General features: G+C 44.6%; 1 protein-coding gene across 1 annotated transcript in view; it reads right to left on the bottom strand.

Moving 5' to 3' along the window:
* The window catches only part of PSMD1 (proteasome 26S subunit, non-ATPase 1), a 116,481-nt gene that overhangs the window by 41,314 nt on the left and 59,042 nt on the right, over nucleotides 1-16,125 (bottom strand). The gene's annotated exons all lie outside the window — the stretch shown is intronic.

Genomic DNA, 16,125 nt, shown 5'->3' with positions numbered 1-16,125 from the left:
AAGTAGAGCACAATCCAGTGCAGGTCACGCCAGCACAGCCCCGGCCACTGCAAACCAGGAGCAGGCCTTGGGAGCCACTCAATCAGTGGTAGTGGCAGCTTCTGGAGCTCTCAGCCCACAGACGGTAAGGGGGTCAGACAACTGGTCAGAAGGAGATTACAGGGGTCTCTCTGCTAGCACTGAGGCAGGACTCTGTTGCATTGCTCATGCTTGGATCTGGGTCACAGTCCTGGGGGGCAGACCCAGGGTGAGGAGGAGCACTAGCATAGCAGAGCTTGCAGCCACAGCGAGGGGGGACCCTCCTCACAGTTCCAGGGCAGAAAAGAGTACGTGTGGTCTCTTATAGACCAGAGCACAGCCAGGAGAGTAGCACACATCTCTCCTTGGATCATAACACCTTAGAAGAACTGAAAACTTACAGGTCCCTAGAAGTATCTCTGAAAACAGCTGCATAAAACCCCTGAAGCTTGCGACAGTGCGCCCTCCACCCTGGAAGCAGAACCCTACTTTAACAAAGAGTTAAAAGTCAACTAATAGGCTGGGAAAATGAGCAAACAATAGAAAAAAAAAACTCTGATTCAGAAAGTTACCATGGTGACAAGGAAGATCAAAACACACACTCAGAAGAAGATAACAAAGTCAAAGCTCCTACATCCAAAGCTTCCAAGAAAAGTATGAATTGGTCTCAGGCCATGGAAGAGCTCAAAAAGGATTTTGAAAATCAAGTAAGAGAGGTAGAGGAGAAATTGGGAAGAAAAATGAGAGTAATGCAAGAAAATCATGAAAAACAAGTCAACACCTCGGTAAAGGAGATCCCCAAAAATACTGAAGAAAATAACACCTTAAAAAACAGACTAGGCCAAATGGTAAAAGAGGTCCAAAAAGCCAATGAGAATGCCTTAAAAAGCAGAACTGATCAAATGGAAAAAGAGTCATTCCCCAATTGATAAAGGATCAAAAGATATGATTAGTTTTCAGATGAAGTAATCAAAGCTATCTATAGCCACATGAAAAAAATATTCTAACTCACTACGGATTGGAGAAATGCAAATTAAAATAATTCTGAGGTACTACCTCATACCTATTAGATTGGCTAATAGGAAAGAAAAGGAAAATGACAAACATTGGAGGGGACGTGGGAAAAATGAGACATTAATACATTGTTGGTGGAGTTATGAACTGATTCAATCGTTCTGTAGAGAAATTTGGAACTATGCCCAAAGGGCTATAAAACCAGACATACCCTTTGACCTCGCTATACCGCTACTAGGTCTGTATCCCAAAAGATAAAAAACAAAAAGGAAATGGACCTATCTGTACAAAAATATTTATAGCATCTCTTTTCTGGTGGCAAAGAATTGGAAATTGAGGAGATGCCCATCAATAGGGGAATGGCTTAAACAAACTGTGCTATAAGGAATGATGAGCAGGATGCTCTCAGAAAAACCTAGAAAAGACTTACATCAGCTGATGCAAAGTGAAACATACTGTATACAAATAGCAATACTGTAGGATGATGAGCTGTGAATGACTTAGCTATTCTCAGCAATACAACAATCCAAGACAAGTCTGAAGGACTTAATGATGAAAAATGCTATCCATTCCCAAAGAACTGATGGTGTCTGAATAGAGACTGAAGCAGACTTTTTTTACTTTCTTTATTTTTCTTGAGGGTTTTTTTTTTGTCTATGTTTTCTTTCACAACATGACTAATGGAAGGGTTTTGCATGACTACACATGTATAACCTATATCAAATTGCCTGCTTTCACAATGAGGGGGGTGGGGAAAGAGGAAGGGAAAGAATTTGGAACTCAAAGTTTTAAAAATGAATGTTAAAAATTGTTTTTACATGTAACTGCGGAAAATAAAATACTAAATGAACTAAAAAAAAAAGAAATCACTGTAGTTCTGCTATTTAGTACCTAGTTAACTGTGGGAAAGGCATTGAAGTTTTCTCATATGTAAAGCGAGAGGACTAGACTAGGTGAGCTCAATGTTCTTTTCAGTTCTGGAAATCTGTGATTAGTTCTTTGAGAGATGAAAGCAGGTGAACTCTGCCTGCTGTGCTATGAACAAAAACTCCAAATAAGACCAGAAGGACTGCAGCCAGCTTCAATTCTTTTGTATCTCTCCACTTGGTTGAGAGCTCAGTACTGGGCATACCACATGTGCTCTCCACATTTCTCACTACAAGAAAAATCAGTTAAGTTCCATTTATCTTATTCAACCAATACGAGAGCTCTCTGGGAAAGGCACTGCCCTCACCATCTGTGATGAGAATTGTAAAGTATCTAAGACATGACCATGAATCTGACTGGAGAGATGAGATATCAAATGGGCAGGCCTGCCCAATGCCTTTGACTGATTCTGTGAAAACACGTTAGTGCCCATCATTGTGGACCACCAGGTCTGACCTCTAGAGGTGGGTCAGATAGCTTGAGAGCAGGATGACTGATGCTAGGGTCAATGACATGGTGTAAGGTATGCCTTGCACACAAAAAGGGGTATCTAACTATACAAGGCAGCAAATGACAGAGGCTGGTAAGTGATGTTGGCAGCTAGGTGGCACAGGCCTAGAGTCAGGAAGACAGTTTCCTCATCTGGAAAATGAGCTGGAGAAGGAAATGGCAAACCACTCCAGTAACTTTGCCAAAAAAAGAGGCAGACTCACAAAGAGTCAGACATGACTGAAAGCAACAGCTGAACAAGAACAAGGCAAGTGATGATGATGATAATTGGCATTTATATAGTATTTCAAGGTTTGAAAAGCACTTTACATGTATGTGTGTATGTGTATATATAATCTCATTTGATCTTGGTAAAACCCTGATAAGTAGGTGCTATTATTATCCCACTTTACAGAAGGAAACTGAGGCAAACAGGGTTAAGTGACTTGCCCAAGGTCATACAGCTAGTAAGTTCCTGAGGCCAGATTTGAACCCAGGAAGACTCCAGGTCCAGTGCTCTATTCACAGCTATTTTGGAAGGCAGAGGACATACTAAGGACTACAGTGGTCAGGGGAGGATTTGAAGAGGTGAGATCTGATATGATTTAGGTGGAAAGAGGAAAGGCAGGTGATCCGGGAAAGAAGAATGGTGAGAACGTAGGTATAAAGGACATTTGGGGGGATAATAAATCTAAGACAGCACATGAGGGACAGACTGCGCCAGATAACAAAGGGCGTTGAATGTAAGGCCAGGTGCTTTATTCGATGGGGAACGGGGAATACAGGTTTTGGCGTAAGGGGCCGTCTTGCTACTGTGATGAAAGGTGTTTTAGACTCGGGGTGGGGGGGTGGGGGGGGTGGGAGTCCTACACTATTCCCAACCCACGCCTGTGTCCTAGGCTTTTGGGTGGGGCTTGAGGATGTAGGTCTCTCCCCTTAATTCAAAATCCACTTGTGTCTTCCCTTTGGGTTTCCTTGGATGTACTAATTAAATGACTGAAGGTGCTCAGCAGCTTGGACACTGCCACACACATTTGAAAAGAAACTAAGACCAACATCACGGTGGCCTGTAGCTTAATGAGAAAAAAAAAAAGGGCACTACAATAAAGACTGTGATTGGCCAATGAACTTACCACTTTTTAATGAGAAGAAACCGCAACATTTTTATTAAAGGCAACGGGAAGTAAATCTGCTTCCAGCTAGATGGGGAACTCTAATTTACTGTTCCAAAAGGGTCTCTTGGCCTGCTGCAAACAGCCGTGGTGCCAACGTCTCTGACAGGGCAAACCACCCACCCAGCAGGAACTGAGCGAGACCATAAGCATGGGATGCAGGCTCCAGGTCTATCATCCAACTGGAAACTGCACAGATGAATGCCTCCCTTTCAACCCATCACCTTATCCCAATGTTTCCTTCTCTCCCGGGCAGCACAAAAGCACATACATTACTCAAGGCGGCTGCACAGACTGTTCTCTGAGTGCCAGCTTTTCACTGCCTTTTCCACTTGAGCGAAAGCCCTGGAAAACAAATGCAGCTAAATAAAGAGACCGAGTGGGCCATCCGATAGGGGCTTGGGTCAGCCTGACAGACTGAGGACGCTGGCCGGGTGAACACCAGGAACAACCTCACTGGGGCAAACATGAAGCACGGTCCCTGATCCACTACTTCAAACTCCCTCAGACAAAATTGCAAGAAGCTCCCTTGCCCCTCAAACGTCCTGAATTTCTGGATTCTTAAAATTCAGAGCTAGAAGAGTCCAACCAACTCATTTTATGAGGAAGAAACTGAGGCCCAGAGAAGGGGAAGTTCCCCCAACAAAAACTGTCAAGGAGATCCCCGATAATTTGCCCAAGGTAATACAGCTGATACAGCTGAAGTCAAACGGTAGCCAACTGTCCATTTGGAACATCTCCTGGAAATGCCAAGATAGCAGTGAAAAGAACTTCCAGCAAGCCTGCTTACTATAAACTTGGAAGAGCAGCATCAAATTAGATCCTAGAAAAGCCCAGGAAGTTGGCGTCCCACCTCCTCCTTTATAGATGAGGCAATTGAGACCAGAGCTGGCTGCCATGCCCAAGGTCCCACAAGTGGGGGTGTCTTTGAGCCAGATTCCTTTTGTCCCAGGGTGGGGATCTTTCAAACTGAGAACGCTTTCTTTTTCCTTACCAAGGTACGTACTTGTAAAACTCACATGTGAAGGAATGACAACCCTGGTCTTGCATCCCCTAGAGCACAGCAGGGCAGGAAGACTGCCGCATCCAGAGCTGGAAGCCACCTCGAAGAGCTCGCCATGCCGCTGGCCCCTCCACATGCACTTTCTGGGACACTCCTTGTCTGGTTCTACTGCCTATCTGACCACTCACTCGCAGGATGTGTCCCAAAGCTCTTAGATGGTCAGTCCTGTCTTTTCTCTCTTCACTGCCTGCCTTAGTGATCCTATCAGCTCCCAGAGGTTCAACCCCCTTTTCTATGCAGATGACTTCACAAACAGACAGCGCCATCTCTCCTGAGCCCCACTTTTGCATCCCTGATTGGACCTCTTCACCCCAAAGAGTTCTGTTGGTGTCAAGAGCACTGCCATCATTCTGGCCACTGAGGTTCACAATCCTGACCCCGCACCTCGCTGCACCTCCTAGATCTGGTCAGCGCCAATTCTTGTCTGTTCTACCCCCTCCCCTGGCCCCTTTCTCTCCACTCCCGGTCTCTGCCCTGCTCTACATCCATGGCCTCTAATCCATCTTCCACTGGGAAGGAGCAGATGCTCCTCTGTTCCCCAAATTCCAGTGGCTCCCCGTCACCTCTGGGGCCAAAGAGCAGCCCTTCCCACCCTGGCTTTGGCCTTCTTTTGGAGCCTCAGCTCCCTCGGCACGTTCTCTGGTGCAGCCAGACTGGCCTGCTCGGCCTCATGTGTCACCCACCTTGGGCTTCTACACAGGCTGCAATCCCTCCTCATGTGGGCCTCTGACCAGTCTCAAACTGGAGCTCCTACTCGAGGCCTTGGCCAATTCTACACAGGAGTTGATCTCTCTCCCAATTGCTCTGCATTTAATTTGCACATATTTAAATGTGCACACGCCGCCTTGGGATTAGCTGTGTTTCTGCCAAACCTCCCCCCGCCCCTGCTGACTTTCCTAGTGCACTGAGGGGTGCACATAGCCAGGGCGTGCCAGAGGCCACACTCAAACCTGGCTCTTCCTGCCTTCGAGGTCAGTCCTCTCTCTGGTGACTGAAGGCTGGAATGTCACATCAACCTTCCCGGCCATCAGGTCACAGAGAACTTGCCGTTGAGCCTTGTCAGACAAACGGTCTATCCTGGTGAAGTGAATGGTTCTTAAACAGAAATGTACTTGATCCATAATTAAACTGCCTTTTGATAGCCTGACAGGCCAGGGACGAGCTGAAGCTGTTTGGGCCTGCCCTCCTCCAGGCTGCTGGCTCTCTGGGGGTCTTAGAAGCACGTCTTCCATGCCTCTGCCCTGTCGGCACTGACCAAGGACAAAGGCCCTGCACAGGCTGGCCAACAGCGCCTGCCAAGCTGACACCGGCCCACCCACGACTGCTCCTCGGCAATCCAGATGTATCTGAACACACCTGACTGGGATACTCTCAAATCTACATTCTCTCTCTCTCTCTCTCTCTCTCTCTCTCTCTCTCTCTCTCTCATAGCCTGTGAGCAAAGGACCACCACTTCCTGTACCTTTGGTCCGACTGCTTCTGACGACAGTTTCTGATCTATCACCATCTCCAACTGCCCCTCAGCGGCCTGGGACACTGTGAGCTCCTGCAGGGCAAGGATGGGACCTTTGCCTCTCGCTGCATCCTCAGCAGGCAGGCACTTCATAAAATGCTTACTGACACACTGACAGACTGCAAGATACAGAACAGGTGCTGCTGCTCTGTGTGGGTACAGGCAGTTTCTTCACCCGGGAGTTTGCTATCGCAAGGAAATGACACGTGTGCACACACGCGCGCGCGCGTGCACACACACTCACACACACACTCACACTCTCTCTCTCTCACTTGCTTTGTTGAGTCATATAAACCAAATCAAATCTGAAGAGGGCCCTGAATTGACCCAATCATTCTTGAGCCCTTCTCAGATGATGTGGTAGAACCAACCCCCACCCCTCCCCCAAGTACGCAATGATTACCGTACCATGTACAGCTATAGTGTTAGGACCCCACTCCCAAACCTGCCACATGCATTCCTCCACACCCATTCTGTACCTTTGACATAAAACTCTCTCCCTTAATTCAGTGATACACAGGGGCTGTGTGGGGAAAATAGCTGGGAATTAGTCCATCCACTCTGGAAAGGAATTTGGATCTCTCGCTCCAAAGTTACTAAACTCTGTGTGTCCTTTAACCCAGAAATGCCATTCCCAGACTTACACCCCCAAAGAGATAAAAGGATTTCTACTTGGGAAAACAGAGCAGCACTTTCTGTCATAGCAAAGAACTGACTGGAGAGTGCACCTCAAGTGGCTAACGACTGAGCAAATTATGGTATATGAACGTAAGAGAATATTATATCACCACAGATAAGTCACGTTAAATGGCAATTACTGAATGAGATGCTGGCAGTTGCTACAATTTGTCCCTCAGGTTTCCTGAATCCTGGATAATGTCTTGGTAATGACCTATCAGATCACAGCCCTCACCTGTCCCAAGTGCTCCCATTCTACAGCAGGGAGTAAATAAACATTCAGCTCATTTTAATGCCTTTTACTTTGCCCTGGGTGTCTACTGCAAAGCTTACAAATGTTGAAGACACACTTTGATGGAAAACAGGACAGTATAATATTCTTACTGCAACCAACAGATTCAAGCCTCTAATTTAGTGAAAAGGACCACTAAAAGAGAAAAGGGATTTTTTTTTTTTAAAGGTTACCAATGGTTCCTCAAAGTTTAGGAAAAAACCTCTTTGGGAATGTAAATACTGGAGAAGCAGAGTTCTAGAATAGTCAGGCGGCCGTGAAGTCCATAAACTCCAAAGTGCACATAAAACTTCTTGTCAACCTCTTATTCGAGTAACAGGCCTAACACATTCTTTGGGAAGAAAGATGGAGCTATTAGGGAGACAAGAGCTGGCGAATGTTAGTAAATTCAACTTCTTTCATCAGCGCCATATCTTTATGTGTTTTCTCCAATGTTCCATTCAGTGACAACATTAAACATATAAAAGAATTATCTGGAAGAATAAGATTCCCTGAACCTCCAAACCCTTGCATATCCGCAAATCAACCCAAAAGTCCCAGAAAAATTTGGGTGTTGAATTTCTAAAGCAAAAGTAAGAAATCTTAGCAATGAGAACCTCAGGGGAATCCAAGCCAATTGTATAATGTTCCTGAAAATCTCCCCTAGATGTCGATATACATTTCTGAAGAGAGGTTAGAACTGGAAGAGCTCCAACGTCCTCATTGTACAGAAGAAGAAATAAGGCAGGGCCTGTCCATGACCTGTCCAGGGTCATCTGATTCCTGAACGGAGGAGCCAGGAAGGCTCTGACTCTCAGTCCTCCACTCTTTTTGACTCATTCTGCCAAGATCAGTGTTCACCACTGTCTTACCTGCATTAAAAAAAAAAAAAAAGTCCCTGGAACAAATTGAGGGAGTTGGCGGTGACCATTTCTGAGAACACGTGCAGCTTTCTGCAGCTCAGGCCCGTTCCCTCTCTGCCTGAGGGGGCTACAGGCTTCATCCTGGGTCCTCCGGAGGCAGGGCTGATCACCGCTTGGGTCGGCGTTCTTAAGTCCTTAAAAGGTTTTTTCTCCCAAATCATGTTGTTGTTACATAAATTGTTCTTTTAGTTCTCCTCACCTGCCTGCGTCAGTTCATAATTCTTCCCAGCATTCTCTGAAATCTGATCTTTCATCACTTCTTACAACATAATATTCTATTACATTCATATACCATAATTTGCTCAATCATTAGCCACTTTAGGTGTACTCTCCAGTCAGTTCTTTGCTACAACAGGAAGTGCTGCTGTTTTCCAAAGTAGGAATCCTTTTATCTTTTGCGGGGAGTAAACCCGGGAATGGCATTTCTGGGTTAAAGGACACACAGAGTTTAGTAACTTTGGAGGGGGAGTTCCAAATTCCTTTCCAGAGTGGATGAACTAATTCCCAGCTATCTTCCCGCACTCCCTCTGACAATTGTCATCAAATCCCCCCCAATCTAACGGGTGTGAGATGGATCCTTGGAGTAGTTTTAATTTGCATTCTCATGACTGTCTGCAGCATTTTTCATATAGCTCTGGAGAGCCTGGATTTCACCCTCTTAGGATGGCCTGTTGATTTCTTTTGACCATATCTCTGCTGGGGTCCAGTGCTTGTTCAATACAATTCGGCCTCTACAGCTGACTGCTGAAACCCCAAACCTATCCTGGTGGGTCTACTGTGGGAAAGAGTTGGCACCAAGAAACAAAATATTAAACCAGAAGACATTTCTTGGACAAAATTTTGAAATCGTCAAATTACTGTGCTAAACAATCCACAAATCATGCACTGTCCAAGCTCTACAGATCAGGCCCAAAGTGTCTGTGCATTTACACACCCATATGAACTATATTTAAGTGCCTACGAGCAAAATAACTTTGAGTCCTTTGTCTTTAAATCACAATTTAATGGAACACAGAGAGATAAAAGCCACTGCATGGGGTGATAAATGCTGCCTTGAAAATGAATTATCCTCAGTAACTGGAACACAGACATTTTTCCTAGTCCATCCATCGCTCTGCCTGTCTTGGCCCAGTTTCTCGCTGGCCTCTTCAACTTAGAGAATTTTTTGATGCTATGAATGTAGGACAAATTAAATGTTATTATAGAATAATAAAATTTTAAGGCCATAAGAAACTTTAGAGATCATTTAATAACACTCCCTCCTTTTACAGATGAGGAAACTGAGGTGTTTACTCCTGGAACAGCCAAGCCTAAAACACCAGGTCTCTTGGATCCCCATCTAATGCTCTTTCCAAAGTACATTACCTTTCAGCAGATGCCTACAACAAAAAAAACCCCCAAAAAACCCACATCCCAGTACTGTTGATGTCAACGGCACTAACAATAATATTATTTTACACGATACTTTCTCACAGAGAAACACTAAAAAACTATGTGTGCTCAACGTATACTGATATTCTTTGGAAGTGAAAGTAACCCTTCTTTTAACATTACCTCTAATATAGTTAAAATGACCAAGAGGTATCTATAGGGAATTTCCTCCAGGAACAGTTCTATTTTGTAGCTGATGGTCATGGTTAGTGGTAGATAACTGGATATTTATGAAAGGAAAGGATGTGTAGGCCTTTAATGAGGAAGTTCTTATAGGATCTGAAGTTCTTCTTGTTATGGGGGGTGGGGAGCAAAGGAAAGAGGTCTAGCAAATGTGAAGTTGGAAAGAGGGAATGCACCGCTAGCTCATTTTTCAATGAAACTCAGAGCGCATGGATTTTTGAGACATCATGAAATGACAATTGTGTCCTAACACTCAAGCACATATCTTTAATATGCTAAGCTATTAACAAAGATTATTGTGATGAAACAGTATCATACTTTACAACAGAATGCCAAGTAAACAGATGTCTACACACCACAGGCATTGGAGAAATTTATGCCAAGGGTTCGAGTGAACAACTAGGACCCCGGTGAGCCGCCTTATTAGGAAAACTTACGGGGCATGGGCAGGCAAGTCAGGCTGAAGGAGAGGTGTGACCCCACTGAGCAAGCGGGAACACACCTCCAGGCACTCCCAACAACAGAAGCATTCCTGCGGCAAAGGGAACATCCAACAAGGCCTGAGGAGCCCATTCTAGCTTCCAATTCCAAACAAATACTGAGTCAGCCTATTCCAAACAACGAAGCTTTGCAATACTGTTCACGAACTATACCCAAACTCACTGTCGTGCCCACTGTGCTGACTGCTGCCCTGGAGCTCTGGGCCTGCTCACACTGTATCTGCAGAACCATCGCCGGCGTCAGGTGGACTCTGCTTCTGAAAATTAGACAGACAAAAACCTCACGCCCTCACACCCAGTCCTCTTCTGTTGTCCATTTACGGAACTGTTCAGATGGAGTACCTGATGGAGAGCCCGTTTCAGGGCAGGAAGCCCTCGGCTTGACTGCTGCCTCTGAGCCATCCTGGCTGTGAGACCCTGGCCAAGCCCCTTAACCTCCAGAAGTTCTTTAGCAAACTCTTCTCTACTGAGGCAATCACAGGGTCAGTGTAAAAAATGAAAATAAAATTAAAAATAAAAAGGAAAGAAAACAGATAAAAAATGTTTAAATTGTAAGGGCACTGCTGGTTACCTCCATCTCCACAGAAATGCACCTTGAATCATTCACTACCCTGGAAGGGTAGGGGTGCAGGGAACAGACGCTGAGGGCCAGAGCCTCCGGCGCTGCAAAATGGGAGGAGATCCGAGGGCCCGACTTCCTCAGGGGCAGACTCCAAGGCTTAAGCCCTCTCCACTTTACAGAATCCACCCATTCTCTGTTTCAACTGCGTGCACAGGCGTGACGGTCACATCACACATGCATCTCTAGCGAGGTACTGAGTCTTGGCTTCTCTAACTGCCTACTGGATATTTCACTGTAACAGCAACTCCACACATCTCAAACCAAGTGGGTCATTTTCCATGAAAACCAACTCTTCCTCCCTGCCCCCTTCCCCCAGGGCTTCCCCACCTAAGGAAACAGAACCACTATTCCCAGTCACTCCATACAGAAACCTTGGAGTCATCCTTGACAGCCCCCACCTCCCCCACCAACCCACACCTAATCAAATACCCACCAAGACTCATCAATCCTTCCTTTTCTGGCTCTTTTCTTTGTCCCTTTCCATCCACATCACTTTAATCCATGCTCTCATTGTCTCAGACCTTAAATATCATTTGAATCTCAGCCACATTCAGGTTAATAACTTTCATCAATGACTCAGATGATGGCAGGTGATTAAGTTAGAAGGATTAACTACAACCATGTTCTAAACATGCTGACCAGTTGGAACGATGGGCCAAATCCAACAATGACATTTAATAGGGATGAATTGTTACATCCTGTAAAGGCTGTCCGGTAGGCTTGTCTTGCATGGGGCAGTAAGGAACCTACCACCTGAGCTAAGCTTGAAAGGGAATAAGGTTGAGGTAAAGAGGGATCACTTTTCAGGTATGGGGGCCAGCCTCTGATAAGGATGGGGTGGGGTGGGGGAGGGGACACTTGTCAACTTTGGGGAAAAAGGAGTAGGTCAGTTTAGTTCACGTATGGAGTGCAAGAAAAGGAATAATACTTGAAAATTAAAAAAAATAAATTAATAAATGTTTAATATATATAAAAAAGAAAAGGAATAATACGAAATAAATCTCGAAAGGTCGGTGGATCACCTCCCACCCATCAAACTGGCAAAATGAAAAGATGGAAATAAAGTTGGATTGCCAGAGGAAGGCAGGTGAAGGCACACTAATAAATTCCAAGTAGAGTTGTGAAGTTGTCCAGCAATTTGGAAGTTTATCAGAAAATGACTCAAATGTTCATACCTTTTGACCTAGCAATGCCCGTGCTGGGCATTTGCCCGAAGGAGGTTGAAGAGAAGGCAAAGTTTCAAATATATCAAAATGTTTATAGCAGCACCTTTTTTGGTAATAAGAAATTGAAAATAAGATGCAAGAAGCAAGGTCCCATTGACCAGGGAACTGTTTAACAGTGGTATACGGATATTTAAAATTTTTTATTTTCCTTCAATTAAAATGCTATTTTTCTCCTTTTCATCCACCTCCTCTGGGGAGGAAAAAACCCCAAACCCTTGCGGCAAATATGCATAGGCAAACAACATAAATTTCTACATTGGTCATGTACAAAAATTATGCATTACCTATATATAAAATGAAATTACTGTTCAGTCATTTTTCAGTCATGTCTGACTGTCTGTGACCCCACTTGGGGTTTTCTTGGCAAAAAGTGGTTTAGACCGGTTTGCCTTTCCTTCTCCAGCTCATTTTACAAATGAGGAACTGAGGCAAACAGGGTGAAGTGATTTGCCCAGGGTCCCACAGCAAGTAAGTGTCTGAGGCCAGATTTGAACTCAGATGAGTCTTCCTGACTCTAGGCCCAGCACTCTATCCAATGCACCACCAAGCTGCCATAAAATGAAATTATATTAATACAATATACTATATATATATATTAATTTTTATATTGTAAACTTCTATGTTCCATAATTGTTACTTAATTTTGTATTACACATATATAATATTTAATCATATACTATATAATTCACATGTACATGGCCAACACAGAAATGCGTGTTGTTTGTTAAGAACCAGCTCTCATGAGGGAGCCCCAGGGTAGTTCTCCTCCTTGGGGGCTTGGGGACTTTTCCAACAATTATCCCCTGAGTAATCCTTCCTCTTTAGGACTGACACAAAGTGTCCCATCTCTCAGACTCTATATTTGAGGCTATTTTCAGCTGTTCTCCCATGGGAAGATTCTCTGACTTGAAGTGCGTCACATACACTTTGTTGCATTTCTTTCACCTGTAGATTTCCTGACACATCAGCCTCCAGGAAAGGCAACTTTCTTGATTCCTAAGACAAAAAGTCAGTCAACATGAAAACTAACTCCCAAGGCAGATAAAGGTAAGGGGGGACAGATTGGGAAAATAGGAGCAGAAGGGGCTGACAGGGGCCTTGGGAACAGGAGCCTGGAGGAATGCCATAAGAGTTCAGAGCAGGCAAATACTAAGAACAAAAAGGCATTTTTTCCTGAGACTCAGGAGGATATGACAACAGGAGGGGTAAGAGAGAGGTGTTCTGGGTCTGCCGATGGCAGAGATGTGGTGCTGGCTGCCTGGCCAATGGCTGTCACTCTGACCTGGGCCAGAGCTAGATACTTGAGCAGCACCTGAGTAGAGGGGATAAACCGAAGAGAACTTTGGAATGAACGTGGAAGGTGCAGATGAGAGAGAATGAAAGACAAGAGAAGAGAGCCCTCGGATGGAAGAAGGGATGTTACTGGAAGTGAAAAAAGTGAGGCCAGCCTCTGGTGTGTGCTAGAAGCTCCCAGAAGCCACATCTTCAAGGCAGCCTTGGGCCCCTCAGGGAGAAGCAGCAAAATCCAGGCCCATCCAGGTTCTGAGAAGCCAGTCAGTCAGTCTGTCAGAGATACTGATGATGAGAAGGAAGCCTTGCCTTCCCTTTCCTTTCCTTGTCATATGCGAGAGTTAAAATGAGGACAGACAGGTGTCAGAAGTTTGTCCTGTAACACCAAGCCACTAAAACTTCAAGGATTTTGAAGATCACATTATAAGATATTGACAAAAAGAAAAAAAAACCCAAAACAACAACAACCAAAAAACCCCCAGTGCTGTCTTCAACTAAAAGGACTGGAAAAAAATCCAACACGGCAGGGAGGAATTTAGAAAATAACATTTTACAGAAGAAACAAGTACAGTGCAGAGTGCTGGGCCTGGAGTCAGAAGACCTGAGTTCAAATCTGTCCTCAGACACTAGCTGTATGATCCTGGGGAAGTCACTGTTTGCCTCAGTTTCCTCATCTATAAAATGGAGGTAATAATAAAACGTCCCCCCAGGGTTGCTGTAAAGTGCTCAGCAAAACTCAAAGCCCTACATGAATGCTAGCGAGCTCTTCCTCCCCAGGCTGCTGCTCCCCAAGGCCGGACAGTTTTCTCATCATTCTCTGTGTCCCGAATAATAGAGGAAAAGCAAACATTGAAGACACCTCACCCAAGATGTGTCACCCATGGAGCCTAAGAAAGGACCTCAGCCACCAGGCTGTGCTCCTGGCTCTTTTCTGCTGGGCACTGTGTTCACAGTGAATGGCGCTGGTTTTGGAAATTACCTGACATTATCTGTTTTGCAATCAGAACAAAGGGCACATCTGAACATTTCTATAAGTCACTTTAATGACAATGCTGGAATATTTTAATCCACTGTCTTGACACTCATATTTCAAATGCTTTATCCGTTTAACAAAAGTTAAGCCCAGTATTAAAAAAATAAACAAAATTAGATACTGAACTCTAAACAGAAAGATGTTTGCAAATGTCAAGTAACATCTTAAATGGGAAATGAACACGGTTCAATTACTCAGTTCTGAGGTTCTTACTGATTCCTCTATTTCAGACAAGGGGAGATACTCAACGTGCCCAGCCACGTGATGGAGGCCAGAAGTGTAAAAGGAACAAGTGTGAAGGCAGATTCTAGTCATCCCTCAGCCGGCCCTGGGCAGTGCAGGCCACTGATTAATATTCGATTCTGGCTCTTTGAACATTATTCTAAAATTCAGTTCCAATAATAAGCCAGTTTCTGAAATGTAGATAGCACACATCACTGTATTCTAACACCAAAGCTCTGGAATCCGGGCCAAAGCGTATTTCCTCTTCCTCCATGTAAATCCTTTGAACAAGCTGATAAAACCAACAGCAGAGACAAAAAAGCTCCCACAAAAGCCCATATGTACGTGTCTAAGTTAGCCTTGGTGGTGTTCCATATAAGGCCGTAACTCGGAAGGGCATGAGCCAGTAAGCTTCATAGGAGAGGTATATATATCATGTGGATGGGCTGCCGGCAGGACTTCAGGCCCGCCAGGCCCTCCAGGCCCCCAAGGACATGGGGGAGAATGTCCAACAAATTCTCCCTCAATTCAGAAATCCAGTCTTTTCATTAACCCTACTGGAAACATTCTGACGTTCCTCAGGAGACGGGGTTCTCTAGGGAGCTGAGCTTTGAGGACTGTGTAGAATCACCGATCTGAACATGTACGGAAACAACCCCCGACCTGGCTCGATACCCTTAATTGAGAGTTATGAACAATTATAAAGGATGCCCCAACTCTTCCACAATGACCAAATTCAAAAGGAAATGACCTTCCTGGCACTGTTACAAGCACACACAACATTCATTTGTCTTCTAGCTTTCAAGCACTGCACCGAACCCCTCCAGAACGGCTCCATCAGGGAAGGAATTCGGCTGCCTCGGTGAGCGTGACCGCGGAGCCCCAACTACCCCCAGGATGACATGTACTAGAAGGCAACGTGCGTGCAGGAGACAAGTAAGTGAGCTGCTAGTGGAGAACGAAAACTGGAACTACCCCTGAAATTCTAATTTGTTAGCAATCCTATTGTCCCTTTCCTTTTTTTCCATAGTGGTTTTTAAAAATACAAAAATTCTACACTTTTGGGTGGGGAGAGTTTAGATGGGCTACTTTTTTTGAGGGGGATAAAACCTTATGGTTCAGACAAGTGAATAGTTTATATACAGGGTTAAAACAGGATTTAAAACATCCCAATGCTATAAAAAACCCAATTTATAGTTCCGGTTACTTGCCTTTCATTTTGTCCTCTCAAATTAAAGCCAACCTACAAAATTCAAAGAGAAAATGAAGGTGTTTCCTTTCAAGTTAGTACTCTACAGAAAATGCACAAACCTAAGGAACGCACCCCTAATCTGCGTGCACGTGTACGTTTTTCTAGAAGCCATCTTTAGAGCCACATCTCTATTAATACTATTTGAGGGTGAGTGGGTTACTCTTTGGGTGGCCAGTACACAAAAGCTCTGCTTCAAATCAACAAATAAATTTTTTGAGACACTTCTGACTTCCCCATTCCCCTATACTCATTCTCAAGCTTCACCTCAAATTTATATATGGCTCAGCAGAAGTATGAA

This window comes from Vombatus ursinus, unplaced genomic scaffold (genome assembly GCF_900497805.2).
Source record: "Vombatus ursinus unplaced genomic scaffold, bare-nosed wombat genome assembly UNPS02014808.1, whole genome shotgun sequence".
NCBI lineage: Eukaryota > Metazoa > Chordata > Mammalia > Diprotodontia > Vombatidae > Vombatus > Vombatus ursinus.
Note: the sequence above shows the minus strand (reverse complement) of the source record. Positions and strands in the feature narration are given on the sequence as shown.